This window comes from Marmota monax, unplaced genomic scaffold (assembly GCF_021218885.2).
Source record: "Marmota monax isolate L192 unplaced genomic scaffold, Marmota_monax_Labrador192_F-V1.1 WCK01_AAM20220418_F8-fsc00022, whole genome shotgun sequence".
In the NCBI taxonomy this organism is placed as follows: Eukaryota; Metazoa; Chordata; class Mammalia; order Rodentia; family Sciuridae; genus Marmota; species Marmota monax.
Window position 1 is genome coordinate 12,002,847 of NW_026695215.1, and position 19,927 is coordinate 12,022,773.

The following is a 19,927-nucleotide window of genomic DNA, read 5'->3' on the forward strand; positions in this document are numbered from 1 at the left end:
GAAGGCAATCTACTTCAGGTTTACGTGGTAAACCACAACCACCACTACTTTTTCAAGGCTAAAGAAGCAATGCTGACACATTTCCCTTTCCTGGTACCTCCATGTTAAGAGTAAAAAATTATTCATTTTATGATTTACCTGGATATTATCCCTACTCCCATTATTAATCTATTCACTTTTTAATTGAATCCATTACCCTCTCATTCTCTTCCTCATTTATTAAAGACAATTTATCAAGATAATACCCCTTATTGTGTGGAGGTACAATACTAAGAATGAGAGCTCAATATTACTAATCATCAGGGAAATGCAAATCAATACTCTAATGAAATATTGCCTCACACCTCCTCAAATGCCTATTGTAAAATAAGTGCTCTCCTTAAACAACATGAACTGATGAAAATGTAGAGAAAAGGGGACACTTTGACACTGGGTTAGAATGTAAGGGGTGCAGCAGGCATGGGAAATAGTTGGAGGCTCCTTCAAAAAACTAAAACTAGAGCCAGCATATGATCCAGCAATCTCATTCCTGACTATAAGTCTAGTGGAACTGAACTCCTGACATAAATGAGAGCTGGAGTCTCATATTTATTGCAGTATTATTCACAATAGCCAAGTGATAAAAGCAACATATAATATCCATCCATGTCTATCAATAGAGAAAATGTGGTCTATACTTATTATGGAATACTATTCAGACTTCAGCTCAAAACTATGTGTTGAATATAGGTAGTTTTTGTTACCTTTAGTCTGTGACAACTATCTCAACATTGATGTTATTGACATATTTGAAGACTATAGGCCAAATATGTTGGAGAAGACCATTCAGCTCATTTGATGCACCACATTAAAATTCAGGTTACGCATATTTGGCTGTAAAATTCATAATAGTGATGCTGTGTTTTTTATTGTATTTTATAACCCTAGTCCACAAATTCATTGTTGCATTACAGGTTGGATACACTTTAATCATTTGTGTAATGTAACATGTGCAGGCTCCTCCCACTAGTGTTACATTTTTCCCCTTTTTCAATTAAGAACGTTTTATGGGATAGTACTTTGAGTTAAATATTCTAACCTCATGGTGTCAATGTTACCCTAGGGAAATCCTAATGATCCCTGGGTCCAATCCCTTTTCCTTGAATATGGGCAGGAATACTATATACCTATGACCAGTAGAATATGGCAAAGGTGATCGACGTCTCACTGATGATCATGTTTTGTCATATATATGTCCTGGCCAACTCACTCTGGAGTCATGGTCTCTATTTCTATTCTTGAGAAATATAAGGCCAACATGAGTGCAGCAACCATGGGGAGATGAATTACCAACAACCTGACAGGGTTTGGAAGCAGGACCATCCCCAGTCAAGCCTCTAGATAGGAACCCAGCCCTGTCCAGCCCTTCAGTCATGGCTCACTGTGCCCAGCTCTTGGAGCAATGAGATAATAAATGCATGCCATTTTAGCGTACTAACTTTCTTCTGGATTGGTACACAGCACAGAAAATCAATATACTTATCAAACTTTATTATTATTTTAGTCAATGGATGATAACCTCGTACTATCAATTTCTATTTTGGTAGTTTAATGGTTTTAGATTCAATCACTGAAATCGGTTGCTCTATTGATTTGTCCTCATAATTCCTTAAGCAGTTCCTTATTTTTCACACAGTGTGATGGTCCAGGTTCATCTTGTACTATTCCGTCCCAGTCCTGGGAATAAGACAATTTTCACTGAGTACTGATTCATTCAGTGAAGAAATATTTAGAAAACTATATCTATTTTCTAGATGCATCCATTGCCATATAGTGTCCTTGCTGCCAAGGAGAGCATGGGGAGATACATACACACAAACACAGGAGAACATAACATATTTGACATGGCATGGTAACTGTTCCCAACCAAGGACATCTGCTCACCTTTCTTGGACTCTGACATCCTGTTCTGTTTGCATTTATTTATTCAGTTCTGTTGCTCCTACCCTTGGTGGCCTTTCAGTGTGGCCACTTTCTTTACCAGCAGAAACTGGTACTGGCACACTTATGACCTCTAATTCTGGAACGGATGTAGCTCATGATTCAATCTGAATTGTACAAGTTCCATCTTACAAATCAGAGAGACCGAAAGGCTGATAGAAACAAAGACACAGAAAAAGACAGAACACTGATTTTTAGTGGTGTTGGAGCAGTTCAGTGGCAGAGCTCTTGCCTAATACGTGTGAGAACATGGGCTCAGTTCCCATTACCTCAAAAATTCAAGTCCCAATAGTGAACAGTGTGAAGAATATTCAAGCTTCAAAATATAAAGTCAAATAGCTGACTTCTGCGATGATTTTTAAGGCAGTGTGTGTTGTAAATTGTCAATTGCCCTATCTTCCACATTTTATAATTAAATGATTAATATACATGCTCAGTGCTCTCTGTGTTAACAGCCTAAGCTTTTGATTAAATATTAAGTGACTTATTTTTTGCTGACTGAAGTTTAAGTATGTATGATCGACTAACACTTTAAAGAGAAAAATCAACAAAAGGAACTTGTGCACATCGAGAATATTATGTACAATAAGGTGGCTTTGCCTGTATCCATAAATATGAGTAAAGCTTAGAAAGCATGTCATAATTTGAATGAACACATAGTCTTTCTTTGTTATGTAATTATATATATTAATTTGCTTAATATTTACACAATATAAACTATGTATTTAATCATTAAGGAAAATGATACAATTATTTTAATGTAGGTTTTAAGCTAAAATGATCTGAAAATGTATTAATACATATGACAGTAAAAATAAATAAATGGAAAAACTCCTCACATTCTACTCTGAATCTGAAAGAAAATAGATTGCTACAAAATAATGCAAGACTTTGAAAAATCATGATAAAACTTGGAGTTGTTGAACAAACACAGAGTAAATTATCATGACTTTGGAAACAATGTTCTCTAATGCTTTGCAATGAATCTAGAAACAAAAAGTCTAAATGACTTTCCCATGATCCCAAATACTCCATGTGAAAGCTGGGAATATAAGCAATCCTTTCCTGAGTTCTATTTCCTTACTCTTCAGTGTATATTGTGAAGTTAAATAGACATTTTCAAGGCAGGCAATATCATGGAATATAGTTATTTCATAGTTATTCTGCTATAATTCCAATTTTCACTGGTTCAATAAACCATTCTATAGTTGATCGTTTTATTATATTTATTGTGGTGCCAATAAACCATGTGAATAACTGTGCAACATTTTTGTAGAACACATATACATAGAACATGCTGAGCACAATAAAAAACTGTGGCTGGCAGTGGAATATTTAATAATAAAGGGCACAAGTTTTGCACACTGAGCATATCCCCATCTGAGATATTAGGTAGAAAATGGAAGGAAACCATCCCACATGGGTCTTGCAGTACTTTGCAACCCCTTAGTCCTTCAGCACCTTCTCCCTCCCATTATCATAGGGCCATGTGTGTACACCATTGATACCAACTTTTCCGTTGCAAAAGCGATGAAGCATACATTCCTACCCACTCTTTGGCTCAAATGACTTCTACCCAATGAAATTTGCAGAAATCAACATTTCTTTTTCATAAACATCTTTCATTCAAGTCTTAAAATCTTAAAATATGTTTTTTTTTAAATACTCTAATAACCTGTAAGTTTTAAAATTAATTTTAGTAAATTTATTTATTTTTGCCTCCAGTGTCTTCTCTGTAATTTTTATCTCAATATTTTATATATATACACATAGAGAGAGAGAGATATGTTTTTCTCTTTAACTTGTGGTTTTTACACACATTTGCATTGAAGAATAAAACATCTGCTGCCTTTTTTGACTAAAAAAAATCAACTTAAAAAAAGGGGGAACTCAATATCAACTAAATAAAGACCAAAAAAAAATTGAGAAAAAATATTGCAAAGTAGAGTTCAGAAACTTGAGTGTTTTCTACTAAATCCAGCCTTTCTACAACATCTAAGTTACAATAAATCCCTAGCCAGGTTCATGAGTGAAGCACCATAAGTGGTTGAATTCAGCACACCCAAGCATGAATGTCTTCTGCAAACTGATGCTTAGAGCCCAGTATACTTTGAGGAGAGGATGGTGATGTGTGAAGGTGGGACCATTTAGAATCAGATTTTAGGTTCATAAAAGCAAGTACTATATTTTTATTGCTTAGTTGGTTACATTTCCAACGTCAAAATTTCCAAAGTAGTTCATGTAAACTATCAAAGGTAATCTTTAAAATCTAGGTGAAGTAGAATAGCAACACTCAAAGGAAATATTAGGCTTCATGTAAACCAACAGGAAAAAAAATAAGTTTCCTTTAAAACCTTAACAGATTGCTTCTTAATTTCCATTACAAGTCTGAAAAAGAAAACAGGGAACAAATAGGTCCATTCAGTTAAATTTATGACCCTATATCTCTCACATATGAAAAGTAGTTGACAGATATTATATTGAATTTCTCATGATGTTTCTGGAGACTGTGCAAACAGTTCTTTGTATGTGAATGCATAAATACTACATATAAATGGTTTGTAAATATAGGAAGCTTAACTTAAGAATTTCTGTTTCTTAATTTACTGTTGTTTTTGAAATGGCTATAAACTCATAATTTTACTAGTAGTAAATATTATTGACTATTATTAAAAACCATTATTTATTTTCCATTTAATCTCCATATGGAACTCAGGGATTTTAACCACAATCTTTTTTCAAGTTATATTTTCATTAGTGCATGCCCACCGTTTCATTTCTCTATCCTTCCTGGACAAGATTGCCAATATCCCATGTTAGATCTCTATTGTTTCTTTCATTTTTTATTTGAATGTTCCTGTAGTCTTAGCTATTTAAGATTTTGCAAAAGAACACTGGACTGTTATCTTTTAGGAATTGACTTTGGTCATTTGAATACATGCTGCTGATGAGATGCACCCCCAAATGACTGAGAACATTTAAAAATCTGCTTCTCAAACAGAAGTAAATAATGCAATACAGGCAAAATTTTCAATATCAGTATTTTTAGAATTCTAGAAATCAATCAAAGGTTGACAACAATCCACAATTGTTTAGAAATAAGTGTTGAATTTTGATTAAAAAACAAGGTGAATTCCATAGAATTTTAAATACCTCACTGCATAAGTCTCATAGTTTTTCTACCTGTGGAAGAGTAGACTAGCAGACATGGGGGAGAATATATTTGGAGTCCCCTAAAACTCTTTCTCCAGAGAATTGTCACATTCGCACCCATCTGGCAGTTACTTAGAAGAAACTCATTCACAAACTTTGTCTCAGTTTAATTTGATTCATAATCCATTCAGTGAAAATGAATGATCCCCAGGACATTTGCCATAGACAATCTGCAGCAATTGTTTACCATTGTAGATTCCTCCAGTGGAAATACTGGTTAAGTAAACAAGAGTCTCTCACAAAAATTTGAAAATAAATATAGGATATGAGAGGACTAGGAACTTGAAAAATCTCCAACATGTCCCTGATAATGTAGAAGATTCTATGTATACACTTTTATCTCTGCCTGACTTTGCATACCTACAAAAGCCTAAACTGAGGTATAAGGCAGAGTTGTAAATTGCCATAATATTGAAGGAATATTCTGGTGTGTGCGCACAAGGATGGGAAACTTGTGGTATAAGGCATGTAAGAAAATCTATGTCTATATTGTAACTTCCCCTAATACAACCAAAGAAACTAAAGTGGTGGCACAGGACAAAATCTACAACATTTTAAAAATTTTTAAAGGAAGTCACACATACACACAACACAGCAAAAACAACAACTAACACAACTCCTAACAGAGGAGGGCAATGAAGTAATCGGACGTTATTATTTAAAGGCTAGTTTTCAATAAAAGTTAAATGACAAACCCAGAAACATAAAAATATGAACCAGGCACGGGAAAAACACTACTCAATAGAAATTGTTTCTAGAGAAGTCCAGATGTCAGACATGCTAAACCAAGTCTTTCAATCAAGTATTATAAATATGTCCAAAGAACTAAAGGATATTGTGTTTGAAGAACTAACAAACAGTTTGAGAATGACTTTCTACTAAATAAATACTTTCAATAAAAACACAGAAATTATATTAAAAAATGAAATCCCATAGTTTAAAAATGATTGAGAAATTTCCATACTGCTTTTGCAGAGGAGTTGTACTATCTTACCATCCCACCAACAATGGGTGAGTGTCCATCTTTCTCCACATCCTCACCAACACATCTTATTATTTGTGTTCTTGATAATTGCCATTCTGACTGGACTGAGATAAAATCTCAATGTAGTAGTTTTGACTTGCATTTTCCTGATTGATAGAGATGTTAAACATTTTTGCATGTATGTGTTAGCCAATTGAATTTCTTTCAAGAAGATCTTTTGCCCATTTATTAGTTGGGTTATTTTTTTTTTTTTTGGAGGGGGATCAAGTTTTTGAGTTCTTTATATATTCTGGCTATTAATGTCCTATCAGAAGATCAGGAAGCACCATGTGCTCCAGCTATCCCACTCCATAGTAGACATCAGAAAGATCTACCATTAGTACAAACTAGTAGAGCAATTCAGCCACATCAATATTTTTAGCAGCCCAATTCACAAATAGCTAAACTATGGAGCCAATATAAATGCCCTTGAACAGCTGAATGCATAAAGAAAATGCAGTATATATGTACCATGGAGCATTACTTAGATATAAAAAAATATAAAAGATATAGAAAAAAATGAAATTATGGTATTTGCTGGTGAATGGATAGAACTGGAGAGACTATCATGCTAAGTGAAATAAGCCAGACTCAAGAAGCCAAAGGTTGAATATTTTCTCTAATATGTGGAAGCTAGTCCAAAATAAGGCAGAGAGAGAAAGAGAGAGAAAGGGAAATTGGGGGATTCCACCAAAACTAATATAACTTTCCTATGTGGACATATAAATATACCATAGTGAATCTCACTATCATGTACATGCACAAGATGCTAACCAACAAATAAATAAATAAATAAAATTAATAATAATCTAAAAGTAAACTGCAGAAAGATCAGTAGAGTATAGGAATGGAACAGGGAGGAAGAGGATGAGATGGAAAGGAGAATGAATTTGAGCAAATTATATTTCATCTGTTTAATATATACAAAAGAATCCTAATGTTACATATAACTAAAAAGAAACAATAAAAATATAAACTAAAATAGAAAAGTACAATGATTGAAATTTTTAAAATAACATTACCAGAGGGATTCAACAGCATATTTGAGCTGGCAGATAAAAAGGAATTTAAAAACCTAAAGCTAAGTCAATTGAGATTATCCATTAAGAGTAGCAGAAAAAAAGTTTAAAAAAAGAATGATGAAAAATAAACATAGCCTCAGAGACCCACAGAAAATACCAAGCATATCAACATATGTACCCTGAGAGTTTCATAATAAGCAAAGAGAGATAAAAAGAAAAACTATTTGAAGAACTAATGAGCAAGTTTGAGGAAAACCATTAATGACCATGAGCAAGAAGCTGAATATACACCAAGTAGGATATATTCAAAACTCCAAACCTAAAGACAGTGACTTTCAAGAACAATAACAAAAAATATATCATGTACAAGGAATCCTCAATAATTCCAATAGCTAATTTCTTTTAAGACCTCATGAAGGCTGGAAAGTAGTAGCATTTAAAGAAAATTGTGTGTTTGAAATTCTAGATGCAGCAAAATTATCCTTCAGAAAATTAGGGTTAAAAGTAAACATTCCCATGAAAAATAACAGAACTCATCAAAAGCAGAATTTTCCTATAAAAAATATTAAAGTGTGTTCTACAGAATGAAGTGAAAGGATACTAGACATTAGCTCAGGCAACACATAGAGAGTAAGAGCATACATGAAGGCAGTTATGTAAATACCAAACACATTAGAAATATATTTCTGTAACTTTTCTTCTACTTAATTTAAAATATAACCATATAAAACAATAATTGTTATGAATCTTTAATTTTTGAACATGCAATTTTGATTATATTAATACCCCACCAGAGGAAATTGAGAAATATTGGAGCAACTCTTCTGTATTCTGTTTGAATACTCTTAAACCTGTTATTAGTGTTAAATATAGTAAGATAAAATGCAAAGAAACTAAAAGTACTGTACTAGATCTATTTCTTTAAAAAAGAGAAGACTAATTTAGGAATAATAATAGAGAAAATATAAAAGACATACCAAAAACAAATAGCAAATAGAATGACATAAATCCTTTTATCAGTAATTACATTAAATATAAATGAATTGAACATTTTAACTAGAAGGCAGAGGTTGGCAGAGTGGATTTGAGAGGGTAAAAAATAAGAAAGAAACATTACATCTACAGATGATGCCTTCATATTTAAATAAAGAAACAGCATGAATTACCATGTAAGTAATCACCATGTAAGTAATAGCCAGAAAGAACTGGGGTGGCTATACTAACATTCAACAAAGTCCAATTTAAGACAAAATTTATTACAAGAAAAGAGAATTTTTAAAAAATATTCCACAAAAGAGACATACCAATTATAAACACATTTCAACACCCTTTTGAAAACAAAATGATCCCAAAGTACATTATACAAAATCTGTCAACATTGAATTTAACAATACACAATGAAGAATAGTAGTTGGAGACTTAAAGACTCTCTTCAGTAATGGATAGAACAAACAATAATGGGTAGAATAATCAGATAAAATATGAAAAATAAAGTGGAAGGCTTAAAGAACACTGTATATCAACTAAAATGAAAAGGCATCTATAAAAAAGTCCATCAGATTAGAGCAGAATTTGTATTTTAGCCAGATGCAATGGCACACACTAGTACTCTCAGCTACTTGGGAGGATGAAGGGGGCAATCACTCAACTCTAAGAGTTGGAAACCAGCCTGGTCAACATGACTCTGTTTCAAATCAAAAACACAAAAAAGAATATAAGCTTTTAACTTACAGAAGGAAATATTCTCCAAGACAGACTACATTTTAGGGCAAAAAATAAGTCTTAACAAATTTTTAGTATTGACATCATAAAAGGGTTTTTCTCTAAATTAGAAATAAATAGCAGAAGGAAATTGGAAAAATGCACAAGTAGGCGGAGTGTAATAAACACATTCCTAAATACTGAAAGGATCAAGAAGAAATCACCCAGGGCGCAGTGGCGCATGCCTGTAATCCCAGCGGCTGGGGATGCTGATATGGGAGGATCATGAGTTCAAAGCCAGGCTCAGCAAAAGCAAGGCTCTAAGCAACTCAGTGAGACCCTGTCTCTAAATAAAATACAAAATAAGGCTGGAGATGTGGCTCAGTGTTCAAGTACCCCTGAGTTCAAATGCCCAATACTGAAAAAAAAAAAAAAAAGAAATCACAAAGGAAGCTGGTACCTTCAACATTAAGAAACTGGAAGAATGAGCTCAAATCTTACCCCAAAGAAACTGAAGGAGGAAGTAATACAAATCAAAGTGAAAATAAATGAACTAGATAATAAAAAAATATTACAGGAAATCAATAAAAACCAAAGTTGGTTCTTTGAAAAGATGAACAAAAATGACAATCCTTCTGAAAGATGGATCAAGAGAAGCGAACATACTTATTGTCTGGTTTGGACCTGGAATCTCACCTGAAATGCTCAAGTACTAAAGGGTTGGCCCCTATGCATGAAAGTTCAGAGGTGGGGCTATCAGGATGTGATTATATCCTGAAATCCCTGATCTCATCAATAATTTAATCTATTGATTGGTTCATAATTGAATGTACTATTGGGATATGATGGAAACCATAGAGATTGGGCCTAAATGGAGAAAGCAGGGTCACTGAAGGAAGGCCCTAGAAGGGTATGTCTTGTTGCTGGACCCTTTCTATATCTCTCTCCTCCCCCTTTTTCTGTGATTCCTGGTCACCATGAGGTGAGCAGTTCTGTTCCACCACGAACTTCCCACCATGGTGTTCTGTCTTGCCATGGGTCTACAGTGGTGGTCCATGATTCACAGTGATCTGAAATTCTAAAACAGTGAGCCAAAATAAGCCTTTCCTCCTCTGATATCCTTTACTCAGATATTTGCCAGAGTGATGGAAAGCTGACTAACAGGTTCATTAACATCAGAAAAGAGGTGACACCATTTACAACCTCACAAAATAAATAGCACTGAGCCTGATACTTCTGTGGTGCATGTCTGTGGTCCCACCTGTACTGAAGGTTGAGGCAGGAGGAGAGCTTGAGCCCAGGAATGTGAGACCAGCAGGAACAACATCGAACCCATTCCAAACACAACAAATTTAAAAAATAAATAGAATTATAAGTGACTATAATAAGGAACTGCATGTCAAAAATTATATAAATGAGAAAATTTGAACAAACTCCTAGGATAGGACAAACTACTGGAACTCAGTGAAGAAAAAATAGACAATCTGGGAGTAAAGAGATTAGAAATACCATAGGGATGTCAGCTCTCCCCATATCCTTTCACCAATCTACTGACATTCTAACCAAGGCAATTAAACAAGAAAAATAAATAAAATCCACCCAAATTGAAAAGGAAAAAATTTGTAGATAGCATGGTCTTGCATATAGTCAATCCCAATGAATTCCTTAAAACAACATTGAACAAAAAAATGAATTCATCAAAGTTTCAGGATATGAGATATTTTTTTTAAAAAAATGTATGTCCACATGTTAGAAACTGTTACAAAATTGTGTTAAGACAATTATTCCATTTATAATGCATAAAAATAAAATATATAGGAACAAATTCAGCTTATATACAGGATTTTATGCCAAAAATATTGAAAAAAGAAACAAGACAAAGAAATGGAAAGAAATTCCATGTTCATTGATTGGAAAACTTAACATTTTTAAGATGGTAATACTCCTCAAATTTAACTACAACTTCAACGCAATTTAGAGCAAAATATCAGTTGGCTTTTTTGTAGAAATTGACAAGTGAACTCTAAAATTTATAAGGAAATTTGAGGCATACAGAATAGCAAAACAATATAGATAAAAGAGCAACACATTTAGAAACTCACACTTCCTGAGTTTTAAATATACTGCAAAACCACTGTAATCAAGATAGTATGATATAGACATAAGGATAGATACACAAGCCAACTGTGTACAATTAAGTGTCCAGAAATAATCTTTTATGGTTATGATCATCTGCTTTCCAACAAAAGCACCCAGATGGTTAAAGAGTAAATGGATAGTTTTTCAACAAATATTGCTATTAACAACTGAATTTGCCATGATAATGACTTTGGACTTCTATCATGATAATGACTTTGGACTTCTATCATATAACATGCCCCAAAATTAATTGAAAAATGGATCAAATACCTACATGAAGAGATATTACTGTACAACTTTTAGAAGAAATCATGGAAGTAAATCACTCATATTTGAGGTAGAGCTATATTTTAAATATGATGCCAGAGGAATAAACAAATAAAAGAAACAGATGAATTGGACTTCATCCCAAAGAAACACCTTCATGCTTCAAAGGATGTCACTGAGAAACTGAAGACAACCCACAATAATGAGAGAAAATATTTTCAAGTGCTATTTTGATAAAACGGCTTGCGTCTGAATATATAACAAACTCTTATGAATCAATAACAAAATGCAAATTATCATGTTAAAAAAAGAGGCAAAGACCTCGAATAGGCATTTTCCCAAAGATAATATCCAAATGGCCCATGAACAAATAAAAAGATGTTTGACATCATTAGTCTTCAGGATGATGCATCCTAATGCCATCACAAAATACCCATTCATACCCCCTAAGGAGGCTTAAATGAAAAAGACAGCAATGATTTGTTAGAGTATGGAGAAATTGAATATTTTACACAGTGCTAGAGGACTGTAAAATGGTGGAGCCACAGAGGAAAAATATCTGTTGTTCCCTCACAATGTGTAATACAGACAACCATATGACACAGCATTTTCACTAATAAGTATATATCCAAGAGACATGAAAACATACAACCACACTAAAACACACACATGGTTGTTTATAGCAACATTATTCATTATGGTGAAAAAGTGAAAAGAACTGATGAATTAAGCAAAATGTAATATGTTCATACAAATTTTATTTTATGAAGAGGAATGTATGTGCAGATACATGCTACAACATGGATAAACACTGGAAATGTAGCACTCACTGAAAGTAGTTGATCAGGAAGAAAATATGTTGTATGTCTTACAACATCTAAAATGTCCAAAATATGCAAATCTATAGATGCAAAGAGTTTGTTAGAGTTTCCTACAGCTGTAGCTGGAATGTGGAATGAATACTAACTGACAAAAGGGTATAGGGTTTCTTTTGGAGGTTATGTAAAACCTTCTAAAATTAGATGGTAATGATTTTACAACTCTTGGAATATACTAAAAGACTGTGAAATGCACACCTTAATGTAATTGATTATATTGTGTTCATATGTTTCATTTTAAAAAGTATTATAAAAACTATATTGCTGATATCTATGCCTGTTGCTGCAGGTGGGTGTATATATTTTTACAGTCATTTTTTTTGATGACTGTATAACATTCTGTTGTGTTTTTATTAAACATGTAACAATAGATACTTGAACTATTATAGATCTTAATTAATGTTAACTGATGTTATGACTGTTCTTATGCTACAGATATTCAAAATGTTCTCTCTGATGTATACTTAAATCACATCAGCATCTAATCAGGTTAAATGAAATAGCCCCATTTACTTTAAATAAGGGAGAAGTTTAATAATATTCTGTTGTACAGAGTCAAAAGTGGGTAGAAGAAGAAGAAAAAAGGACTAGGTAATATTTCACCAAACTGAGTTGCTGGGAAAGCTTCCCCACTCTTGGAAAGAAAGAGAAGGATAATGTCACCACAGAGCCAAGGCTCATTATACCACCAAGACTGCTCTTGTAGAGCCTGAGAAGGAATCCAGATTCCCACATTCACCAGTTGCTGCTGCTTTCTCAATCGCCACCATCCCTGTCACCAGAATGCTGTCACTATCACTGTCACAACTATTTTTGTCACTACTACCGCTATTTCTACTAGTGCCACTGGCATGCCCTTGGTATAATAGCATCACTACCAGAGGGAAAGGAGCGATCAGAGAAGGGGACATTCTCTTTTTCCTTCTTGCCATTGGTAGAACACAACAGGAAGGCAGCTGGTCAGGGCAGCCAAGAAAGAGAGTTTGCAGATCTGTGTGGCAGGAGAGAGGAAGGTACCAAGGGAAAAGTGTGGAGATGAAGGTGGCAAATTTGTTCTAACACAGTCCACATCCTTGAACACCTGGCTTCCCCTCACATCTTCCCACCCACATCTAATCTGCCATAAAAACCACTTTGCTTTAGAAAACTCAAAAAGCAGCTTTAGTTCATCAAAGATGCTCTTTCCCAGGATTGCCCATGAATTCATCTCTAGAAATGTTAATTCCTTTACTGATAAAGCCACATATGTATCTAGACATTTTGCAAATGTAAAGTCAAATTGTAAAGTTTATTAAAAGCAAAAATTTTGAAGTATATAGGGGAAAAAGGAAGAGAAATAAAATGCCTAATATACAAAATAATGTGTACAGAGGAAAAAAAACATACAAAGCTATCATAGTTCTTGCTTCTGTAACCAGTCACAAAGACAGAGTTTATGGTCATCATTTTTATCTTTTATTTTTCATTCTCTCTTTTCTTCTCCTTCAAAGAACATCTCAGTTGGTGATTCTTAATGAGATGATCTCTGTTGAAGGCTCTGAATTATTGGAAGAACTGTGTTGCAGATTAAATTTTCCTTCCTCACTGTGTATGTATCAATTGGGTTAATCAGTCTATCTAAGACAAAAACATGCCTTTATGGCTGTTCATTAAATGACAAATACAATCTCTACTTTTAGTTCTAAGGAATGATATTTGTAACTTCTAGCAGAATTAATCTTTTGTGGGAACTACTACTTTGGAGATCCAGATTTCCACTGGAGAAGCCACAAAATGTTTGCAGCTGATTTATTAAGTGTAAAAGTCAAAGTAGGTTCTCCTGCCTCTAGTCTGTAACCAGACATGGGCATCAGTCTCTGAGAAAGAAAGGTCCACTCCTTAGATTATAAAGGAAGCCCGGAGCTTTGGACAGGTAATGACTGGAAGGGTGATTAACAGGTCACCACAATTTTTACTTCACTAAAAGCACATTTGAAACACCTTGCTGGAAACTGATTCCAGAGATGGTTTAAATATCCAAATAACATCAGTTCATTTTGTATTTTTATCATGTTTTCTTTTGTTATTAAAATTGTTAATACTTTAATTGTAGAAATGGATGGGATTCACCATGATATTTCCCTACACACATACATCACACATTGATTCTGCTGTCCATCATTCTAAGTCGTCTTCCCCTCATTCCCTTTCCATTTCCCCCGACATCCTTCCCAAAACCCTATTAATCCCTTTCCCATTTTCAGATTGTGTTTTTTGTTTGTTTCCACATATGACAGAGAGCATGCAGTATTTGCATTTCTGCATCTGGCTTACGTCACTTAACATGGTATCTTTCAGTTCCATCCACTTTACTGTAAATGAAAGATTTCGTTCTTCATTACGCTTTAATAATCCTTCACAGTATGTTTAACCCATATTATCTTTGTTCTTTATCCAATCTTCTGTTGACAGTAACCTAGGCTGATTCCCTATCTAGCTATTGTGGATAGTGCCACTATAACCATGGGCATGCAGGTATCTACTTTCTATGTTGGCATTATTTCCCTTGGATATATACCCAGGAGTGGGACAGTGGGATAGCTGGATTATATGGTAGTTCTGTATTTAGTTTGTTCTTCTTTCTTTTTTTTAAATCTCCTTGTGTTTTTAAACCAAATAAGATATTACGCCAGGGTGAGTACCTGATATATTTATTATATGCAAGATTTAATTAAAAACTATTTCCAAAACCAAATTTACTCTCCAATCATTGCAGGAAGCATGAAACAACTGTTAACAGACCAGAAGGAGAAAAAAAAAAAACTTCCTAGTAAATATCCAGCAATAGGTAAAACATAAAATTGGCAAATGTTAAAGTGAAAACCGCCAATAAAAATCACATTCAGGTAAATGTACATTAAGATAGGAATTTATCAAAACAATTTCCAATCAATTCATTTAAAATATGGATTTAATGTTCTAACATCTCTTGGAAATAGGTAACAATCTTTTAGCAGTATTGTTTGTGATTTTCTTAGAAGTTTAAATATTTTATTTTAGATAACTACATATTCATATGCAGTTACAAGAAATAATATAAAGTAGTTACACATACCTTTTATGTAGTTTCTGACCATGATAAAATCTTGCAAAAATAATAAAATACAATAGTCAGGATATTGATAACTGGTAGAGTAAGATACAGACTTTACCACAGCATCCCTTAATCAGATCATTTACTGCCATACCTGTTCCTTTTCAGCCAACTTCTACTCTTTCTTCCTTAATCCTGGGCATCCATTTATCTGTTTCTCATTTGTAGAACTTTACCATTTCAAGAAAGGTTCCTAAGTAAAATAATACTATAGGGTGTTGGGATTCATTCAGTGTCATTCTTGACATTCTTCTAAGTTCTGTTTATCTCAGTAGTCCACTCTGTGTCCCTGAGTAACATCCCATGAAACTATAGTTTATTTATTCATTTATCTATAGAGACATCTAGGGAATTTTAATTTGAGATGATTATGAATAAATCTGTTAAGAACATTCATGCACTGGTTGTAACAAAAACGTAAGTTTGCATTTCTCTATGATAAATGTTCAGGAGTGCAATTGCTGGGTCATATGCTAATTGCATATTTACTTTTGTAAGAGACTGCCACAATGTCTTCTAGTGTGAATGTAGATTTTACATTCCCACCAGTGCTGCATAAATGATCTAGCTTCTCTATTTCATGGACAGCATTTGCTATTGTCACTGGTTATTATTTTTTATGATATTTTTAATTTCCATTTCTCTCTTCAACATTTTGTAATTTTCAATATACTGGTTTTGTGTATCCTTTATTTAGTTTACACTTTGATATTTTATGAGTATTATAAGTGGTATAATTTTTAAAATTTCTATTTTCATGCTTTCTTGGCTAGTATACAGTAGAACAATGGATTTTACACGTTTATCTTGTAACCTGTGACTGCTGAACTTATTTAATTGATCCAGTTCTTTTGTGGTTTTCCTAGGAATGTAGTTTTTTTTTTCTGGTGTGTGTGTGTGTGTGTGTGTGTGTGTGTGTGTGTGTGGTATTACAGATTGAGCCCAGGACCTTGTATATGCTAGATAAGCATTTTACCATCCCAGCCCAAGAATTTTCTACATAAGTAATTATGCCTTCTACAAAGACAGTCTGCTTCCTTACCAATTTCTAATGTTTCTTCTTGCCCTCATTAGTTAGAACTCCCACTATTAGGTTGAATAAGGGTGTTGAGAGGGGCCATCTTTACTTGGATCTTTCTCTTACAAGGATAGCATTTGGTCATTCACCATGTAGCACTGTTATCTGTAAACCTCTTTTTTTTTTTTTTGGTAGATTCTTGTTATCAAGTTGATGAAGTTCCCTTCTATTGCTAGTTTGAGAAAAGATCCTCTCTTGAATAATTATTCTTGAATGAATGACTTGAAGTCTCTTTGGTTCTCTTTTTTCTCCTTTATCCTCAGTTAAAGACCTTCATGATTCCATTTGGCACAGGAAAATAAACAATAATTAATGTCCCTATCTTCCTGTCAGTGAATTAACAATCACAATTCTATCTTCCAATATAATTCCTCTTTTTGTGCAATGGACATACATGGGCACTGAGACATAGATATAATTGGAAAAGCATTTTTCTGCCTAACTCACTCAGAATTTTTGTCATGATTTTCACTTTAAATTTGTTAAAGGCCAGAAGAACTTAGATGAGTTTTGCATTAAAAGATTGGTAAGAAGCCCTTGCAACCTCACTCTAGAAATCATAGAGCCTTTCCTTGTGTATTTCAACCACATACTCGTTGCTAGATCCTGCTAGGAGTGAGGGACAAAAATAGAGGAACTGTCTTGAAACTGAACTGCCAGGTTCCAATCAAGGTTACTCAATTGTCCCAAATATCAAAGAGTTATTCGATAAAGTATGTTAGGAATAAGACATGGAATAATTTAACTAAGAATTTTATTTATCCACCCATTTTCTACTATTTTACAAACAGATTCAAAGGGAGAAACAGATATAACAGAATATATGGAGGGAGAAGGAGAGAAACAAACACCTTTTCACTTTGTTCCTCCAGTCTATACATCAGTGGAAAAGTCCTGACTTGAATGGTTCTCTTTCTGAGCAGGTAGGTGATCAACAGGTGAGGGGAGGAGAGGAGTGACTGACAGTACTGAGGATGAGGTGGGTTATGATATTTTTCCTTCAGAGGATACTGCTAAGGCTTTAACCTTGGTTTAGCATGGAAAGGAGCTGGCAATTAATAGAAATTAGTGATCCTACTGGTTTTACCTTCATCATCAAAGACAGATTTCACTTCCCCAATCCATGTTAAAATGTTTCCTAAATACTGATACAAATCACATGTTCCTGGGAAATATTTTATATTAACATATTTCCCTAAAAGATTTAATAGAAGAGTCATTTCTACATAATATTTATACATATTATATTTTATTCTGCATGTTTTTGGACCAATAAAAGTAGCTCTTATATTTTTATATCCCAAAATCCTGGCATACAAAGTGTTGTCTAACATGTATGGTATTTTGTCAGGGATTCTGAAAATAAACAATTTAAGATGTTTAGAATTGTGGGGAAAAAATGAAGATGAAATTAAAGTACAGCTAGAAAATATCAACCAAACACCTATGGTAGTAAAAATTTCTCCACCTCAAGTAGGAAGTTACATAAACACAAGATCTGACCAACAGTACACTGAAGGTTAAATAAATGTATTTGGCCAGCATACTGTAGTGATTCCAGCATATCAATGCTTGTATCAGCACCATTCACAATAGCTGAGTTATGGAACCAGCCCAAGGGCCTGTTAGCAGATGAATGAATAAAGAAAATGTGGTATGTATGCACAACGGAGTTTTACTGAGCCATGAAGAATGAAATTATGGGATTTGCTGCTAACTGTACAGAACTGGAGAACATCATGCTAAGCGAAATAAGCCAGACTCAGAATGTCAAGAGTTGAAAGTTTTCTCTCATATGCAGAATCTAGAGGAAAATAAGAAAAAGAAAGGGAAGTGATCCCATGAAAATAAAAGGGATATCAATGAAGTACAAGAAGGGGAGGTTGGAGCTAAGGGAAAAGAAAGAACTGAGGAATGAAATTGACCAAAATATGCTACACACATGTACAAATATAGTAAAGTGAATCCCACCTTTAAAACACCTATTAAAAATAAATAGATAAATAAACAGAAGAAAGAGCTGTAGAGCAAAGGAAGGGAAATGGGTGAGGTAGGAGGAGAAAGAAAGAGGAAGTACTGGAAACTAAAGTGGAACCAATTATATTTCATACATGTGTGATTATGTATAACTATTATGAATCAATTAAAACATTTCCAAAAAAAGAAATATATTTGGGCCTCACTTCTCACTTTCATGACCACAAATTTGAATTGTTACATTATTAGTTTCATCTTCAGGCTGAGATGGGTAAGCCAACTTTTGCCAGCCTTATATAAATAAATGAATAGACAAATAAATAAAATGAACTCATTATTTTTTTTCTTTTTGTTTGATAGAAAATTATATGTTACATTTGGAAAAATTTGGCAGAAATCATGCCATGAAATTAACAAAATATGAACAGCCCTGACTAAAGCAGAATCCAGAAGCTCTTCAGGCAATATTCAAGTAAGAATTCTACCCATCTCAATATACTGTCAACAGGCCTTGAGAGATGTTTTTTTAATGTAAGTGTGGCATTTCTGTCTCTCCTTTTATTCTAGAAAGTTAAGGAAAAGTAATCTGTGGATCCATGAAAGACCCACTGGTAAATAACATTCAAAGCTTAGCATATGCTTTTAAACATTTTTTATTACTAACAACAAAAATTAGTAAAGTATATGAAGAATTTCCATTGAAAGCATTTGCATTTAAAAGTCTGGCAGATAAAGTATAAAGCATGATCCTATTTCTAATGATCTTGTGAGCCATTATATTCACCATGTAAGTGACAGTGAGAGATGCTTGCATTGAATTCTTACCTACAGAGAGAGAGTCTTAATGGCACCAAGATGTTTGTACCTTTTGACATTTGAGTATAACATTAAAGGTGAGTTAAGTGCATCCCAAGCGTGGCTACTTCACTAAATTTTGCACTATTATCCTCTTCACAATAAACCAATCATTCTTGATGTTCTTTTAAATGTGAGGCAGGGATTCATAAGCTGTCATAAAAAGGCACAGTACCAGAGACTGTTAAATGAAACAAGTTGAAAGAACAAAGCCAATTTTTTTTTACTTCCCAAAAGATCCCATGGATAACGGAAAGTAAGCATTGAATATAAATTATATGGTTATGTTAAAATAAAAATAGAATATCAATAAGAATTTCTCAGTTATAAATTTTATTTTGTGCATTTAAATGATTGGGCAAAGAAGGTGAAAAAGGAGATATGGAATGGCCCTAAAATGAGAAAGACCATGTCCAAAATAAGCTTGTTATAGTCCATGAAATTGGAAGAGTCTTCATTACTTAAAAATTTTAAACCACACTTAAAAAGTATTTCAGAACTGAAAAGAAGAAAGCAAATGACAACAGATATGAGCTGTAACAAAAAAGTATAATTGATTCAAAGCAACAAAAAGAAGACAGTATTCCCATCTGTATGTCTATATGTGACAGAATAAAATTAAATGCCAATACACATTTTGACTCTGCTAGAAAAAACAAC

At 33.7% G+C, this 19,927-nt stretch overlaps 1 long non-coding RNA gene across 1 annotated transcript in view; it reads left to right on the forward strand.

The window, feature by feature from the left end:
• Positions 1 to 18,983, forward strand: part of LOC131423712 (uncharacterized) — a 104,154-nt gene extending 85,171 nt beyond the window's left edge. The window contains exons 5-6 of the long non-coding RNA XR_009225625.1: positions 17,227 to 17,358; positions 18,773 to 18,983. This is a non-coding gene — a long non-coding RNA (uncharacterized LOC131423712). The remainder of the gene's footprint in view (positions 1 to 17,226; positions 17,359 to 18,772) is intronic.
• Positions 18,984 to 19,927: the final 944 nt, after the last annotated feature.